Source organism: Lynx canadensis, chromosome E1 (assembly GCF_007474595.2).
Source record: "Lynx canadensis isolate LIC74 chromosome E1, mLynCan4.pri.v2, whole genome shotgun sequence".
Classification (NCBI taxonomy): Eukaryota; Metazoa; Chordata; class Mammalia; order Carnivora; family Felidae; genus Lynx; species Lynx canadensis.
This window is the reverse complement of record NC_044316.2, coordinates 39,964,060-39,970,066: the sequence shown is the minus strand read 5'-3', so window position 1 is coordinate 39,970,066 and position 6,007 is coordinate 39,964,060.

Sequence of the window (6,007 nt, the reverse complement as noted above, 5' to 3'; positions counted from 1 at the left end):
GGAAGCGTAGAGGTGCTTCCGGCCCCTCCCCTCGCTCCTTAGGGGCGGGAGTCCCCGGGACAACCGCTTCCAGCGTGCGCATGCGCCGGCCCAGCAGCGCACTGGGTGAGGGCGTGACCCGCGCGTGGCTGGTGACTGCAAGGTGGCTGCAAGGCGGCTGCCGCTAGGCCGTGTTTACTGTTGCCTGCTCCGTCGGTTTTCTCCCAGGTTGCATCGTGTCCAGAATTTACAGGCAGCAAAGTGGGAAGAGGATTGGAGGCAGAATTCCAAGTAGGGATAAGGCATACGTGGCAAGGATGTGTGCACCATGTACGGCCACATTCAGGATGTGAGGATTTGCAAAAGACAGCGGAAGATACTGTTGGGTTGAACCTTACTTTAACCCATTTATTGAGCACCTGCTAGGGGCAGGGTCTGATCGAGGCCTTTCCTGACTTTCCCCACTCCCTCACTCTCTCTGTCAACAAGGTAGACTAGATTATTTCAGATTACAACAACCTGCCTTTGCGACATTACTTTTTTTTTTTTTTAAGTTGATTTTGAGAGAGAGAGAGAATCCCAGGTAGGCTCTGCACTGTCAGAGCAGAGCACTGTGACGCTGGGATCCATTTCACAATCATGAGATCATGACCTGAGCTAAAACCACGAGTCTCGGGCTTAACCGACTGAGCCATCTAGGCACCCCTGCGACGTTACTTTTTAAACGTCAACTTCCAGCGGCCCCTGAGGCTCAGTCGGCTGAGTGTCTGACTCTTGATTTCAACTCAGGTCATGATCTCGCTGTTCTTTGGGTTCCTGTGTCCGGCTCCATGCTGGCAGTGTGGAGCCTGCTTGGGATTCTCTCTCTCTCCTCTCTGTGTCTTTCTCCCCCCAACTTGCACTGTCTTGGTCTCTCTCAAAAATAAATAAATAAACTTTAAAAAAAGTATATAAAAAAAAACAAAACATCAACTTCCAAAGCCAATGAGATTGTGACCTCCATTAAGGCAGGGGCCTTGTCATAACCTTGTATTTCCAAAAGTCAACTGTCTGGCACATAGTAGGAGCTAAATAAATCATTGTTAAAGTTTAAACAGTAAAAAGATGGTCTTAACCACACACATGTACACACAAATGGATACATGGAAAACTGAGGAAATCTGAGTAAGATCACTGAATCCTATCAGCGTCTATTTTATGTTGTGTTATTGACTGTGCTCAAGTTTTTCAAGGTGTTACCATTGGGGGGAAATGGGTAGAGGGGTACCTGGAATCTTTTTATTATTTCTTACAACTGCCTATGAATCTACAATTATCTCAAAATAAGTGTAATCAAGAATGTCTTTAATATCAAGATAAAAAATAATGTGTTTCCGGGTGCCTGGGTGGCTCAGTTGGTTAAGCATCAGACTCTTGATTTCAGCCCAGGTCATGATCTCATGGTCCATGGAATTGAGCCCCACATCTGGCTTGGAATTCTCTCCCTCTCTCTTTACCCGTCCTCTACTGGCACACACACACACTCTCTCAAAATAAATAAAACAAACTTAAAATATTAAAAAAAAAAAAAACAACATTAAAAAAACGCCCACAATCAGAGGTGGTGCTGGGCCACCTGACCCGCCAGCTGATTCAATTCGGGTGGGGAGCTGGAGCCCCAGGCCCGGCCATGCTGGAGCGGTGCTCCACAGGTGTTCACGGAGGACCTGAGGACATGATGGTGGCATTGCACAGGTGGCTAACAGCCACTGGCTGAAGAAGCTGCAGCAACTTCAAGGATATCACCCCTGACAAACTTCTCTTGGCCGTCAAGACCACAGTTTCCCTGGCCGTCAAGCTAAGCCGGGCCCAGCTGGGGGCTATCTGCGTGGGAAATGTGCTTCAGCTCAGGGCCGGAGCAATCATGGCCAAAATCGCTCAGTTTCTGAGTGACACCCCAGAGACTGCCTTTGTCCACTGTCATAGACAGTTTTCATCTGGGCTCCAGGCAGTGGCCATCATAGCTGGTGGCCTCACAAATGGGTGTTATGATATTGGCATGGCTTGTAGGTAAGAATTTCTTTCTGCCAGAGCTTACCAACCAACTTCTAACAATAAAACTAATCTTCATCTCCAAAAGCAAGCAAACAACAACCACCACAAAACACCCCACAATCAGGCACCACTACACAGCCTGACTAAAATAAAAGACTGACTTTATCAGATGTTGGCAAGGATGTTGAGCAACTAGACTCTCAAACGCCGCTGGTAGGAATGTAAAACGGTATGATCACTGTGAAACAGTCTGGCAGCTTCTTAAAATGTTAAACATATGCTTACCCTATGACTCAGCCATTCCTCAATTCTTGGAAATTTATCTAAGGGAATTCAAAGCTGTACACAAACATGTATAGCAGCTTTATTTTTATAGCCTCAAACTAAAAACAAACCATTGGCAGGTAAATGGATCAACAAACCGTAGTTAGACCACATAATGGGATACGACTCAGCAATAAAAAGGAAAGAACTGTGGTACATACATAATATGGATAAATGTCAAGCTAATAATGCTGAGTGAAAAAATGCAGATGAAAAAGACTCTATGATTCCATTCATATAAAATTCCAGAAAATACGGGGGCACCTGGGTGGCTTCGTCGGTTAAGCCCAAAAGAAAAGGGTGCTTCCTAGGAATATGGACAGAGGGCAGGTAGGGATAGAAGACGCAGGAGCACAAGTAGCCTTTGGGGGGCGGTGAAGGATATGTCCGCTATCTTGATTGTGGCGATGTTTTCACGGTGTATACCTGAGTTGAAACTCATCAAGTTGTACGCTTTAAATATGGACAATTTATTGTACATCAATTACGTATCAATAAAGTCATAAAAAAAAGCATAGTTAAATAGCAATAACAATGTGTGCTTTGGGCAGGTGAAAAAGTATTTTGTGGTCTTGACAGCACCCAGATGAAGAAGGGAGCCAGGCACTATTTTCCTGGTTTCACAGATGGAACAGTGAGGGTGAGAGAGGTGACAGGGTTTGCCAGAAGCCACAGCACCAGGAAATAGGTGATCTGGGCTGGGGCCCATGCCTTAGGTTGGATTGGTTAGGGTTCAAAGCACTGGCATTAGTTCCCAACATATCTCAGCCATTTATTACCCGGGCTCCTTATGTTACCTCTTTATATCTCCGTTTTCTCCCTTTATAGCTCCTTCTATGGTGAAAAATAGCACAAGTACAAAAACACGCATAAAATACACAGTTTATTAGATAATTATAGAATGAACACCCATGTAATCATCACACAAGTAAGTCAAGAAACACTGCCAACAGGGGGCACGCTGTGAGGCCTCTCCTCAATCACAATCTCATCCCTGCACGAGCTCCTCCCTAGGTAACCACCACCGTCCTGGTTACTACCCTAGTCTGAGCCCACATGGGTTCCCTCCAGGATTACTGCAATATCTTTTTTTTTTTTTTTTAACGTTTATTCGTTTTTGAGAGACACAGAGACAGAGCATGAGTGGGGGAGGGTCAGAGAGAGAGGGAGACACAGAATCCAAAGCAGGCTCCAGGCTCTGAGCTGCCAGCACTGAGCCCGACCTGGGGCTCGAACTCAACGGACCACAAGATCATGACCTGAGCCGAAGTTGGTTGCCCAACCAACTGAGCCATCTAGGTGCCCCTATTGCAATATCCTTTTAACTAGATCTCTTTTTTTTTTTTAATTTTTAACCCTTGCCCCCTTCCTTCTCAGCATAGCAGTTAGGATATTCCTTTAAGAGGCACCTGGCTGGCTCAGTGGGTAGAGTAAGTGACTCTTGATGTTGGAGTCATGAGTCCAAGCTCCACGTTAGGCATAAGCCTTACTTAAAAAAGGGGGGGGGGATGTAAAAAAAATAAAGTTGTCCTATTAAAAAATATATGTATTCCTTTTATTTTTTTAATATTTATTTTGTTTTTGAGAGACAGAGAGTACAAACAGGGGAGGGGCAGAGAGAGAGAGAGAGAGAGGGAGACATAGAATCCAAAGCAGATGCCAGGCTCTGAGCTGCCTAGTGCAGAACCCAACGCGGGGCTTGCACCCATGAACTGTGAGATCATGACCTGAGCAGAAGTTGGATGCTTAACTGACTGAGCCACCCAGGGACCCTTATATACAGATATTCCTTATAAAATACAAGTCAGATCCTGTCACTCTCTGTTCAAACCCTACAATGGTCCCCCATTTCATTCTGAATAAAAGCTACTCTGTCCATCACTCCCTGTGCCACGTGGTCTCTTTACAGTTCCTTGAACAGGAAAATAGCAGACATCCTCCTTCACAGGGCTCTGGGTGTTCTCTCAGCTTCAAATGCCTTGGAATTGATCTGGAATGCTCCCTCCTAGCCACTTAACTGACCCCTTCCCCTCCTTCACGTATTTGTTCAAATTTCTCCTTTGTAATGAGGCTTCCCCCTACCACCCTATTTAAAACTGCAACCTACTTGCCCTGTCCATTGCTGTTTCCCCTGATGAAATGTGAACTACACAAGGCTTAGCATCTTTGCTTATTTCATTCATTGGTGCCCCAGTGTCTAGAATAGTACCCGGTACACTGCAGGCATTCAGTAAATATGTATTGAATAAAAGAACTAGAATGCAGTTTTTGGTGATAATCATTTCCTTGCTTTTCTTGGTAGTTTTCCCACCTTTGTGTATCCATTCTAAATAATATAATTTAGGTTTGTCTCTTTTTTTTCTTTAAATGTAAGGAAAGTGATTTGACTTTATATATGATGCATCGGGGTTTTTTAAACGTTTATTTATTATTGAGAGACAGAGCGTGAACAGGGGAGGGGCAGAGAGAGAGGGAGACACAGAATCGGAAGCAGGCTCCAGGCTCTGAGCTGTCAGCACAGAGCCCAATGCGGGGCTCGAACTCACAAACCACAGGATCGTGACCTGAGCAGAAGTCAGATGCTTAACCCACTGAGCCACCCAGGTGCCCCAAGGTTTGTCTCTTTTTAACTCTATGTAAATTGAAGCGTCCTATATACACACCTTTTATGTTCCACTCTTTTGCTCAACATTATGTTTTTGAGATTCATTCGTGTCGTCGCATGTGGCTGCAATTCATTCATTTCCCCCAGCTGTCAAGTTTTTCCTTGTATGAGCATATCACAACCCATCCAACCATTCAGCTGTTGAAGGAAATTTGGACAATCTCCCATGTATCTCCTGACATGTATGAGATTCTCCTGGGTACATACCTAGGAGTGGAGCTGTATGGCCTTCATGTATGTGACTCTTCAGTTTTATGGGATAATGCCGATGGTTTCCAAGGTAATTGAATCCATCTGCCCTCCTATCTACAGTATGGTTATCTCTTTGGGCCTCAGTTTCCCCTGCACCTCCTTTGTAAAATAAGAGGATTGGACTAGGGTATTTCTGAGGTCTCTTTTGGTTCTGATGTTCTGTGATTCTGTGATCAAGGAGGCCTAAATAAGCAGCACTCATGGCTTCACAACCTCAAGGCAGGACCTAAGTTATTAGGGAGAGAGGCAGACACAACCTGTGCTCGGGATGAGGCCTTCAAAGCCCCCTAGGGTGAAGCACAGTCCTAAACTCTTAAGACTGGTGTCAAGGTAGAGACAGCTTCATGGAGGCTGACAATTCTCATTCATATACCATGACTCCTGTTTCTTCCTTCCTTCCTTCCTTCCTTCCTTCCTTCCTTCCTTCCTTCCTTCCTTCCTTCCTTCCTTCCTTTCTTTCTTTCTTTCTTTCTTTCTTTCTTTCTTTCTTTCTTTCTTTCTTTCTTTCTTTTTCAGGCAGGGAGGGGCAGAGAAAGAGGGACAGAGGATCCTAGGACCTGAAGCAGGCTCTGTGCTGACAGCAGGGAGCCTGATGCGGGGCTGGAACTCACAATCCGATCTGTGAGATCACAACCGGAGTTGAAGTCAGACACTTAACTGACTGAGGCACCCAGGCGTCCCCACACCATGACTCCTGCTTCTGCCTGCCCTTGAGAGAATTTCCAAACACAGAGCGTGGCAAAGAGAGACAAG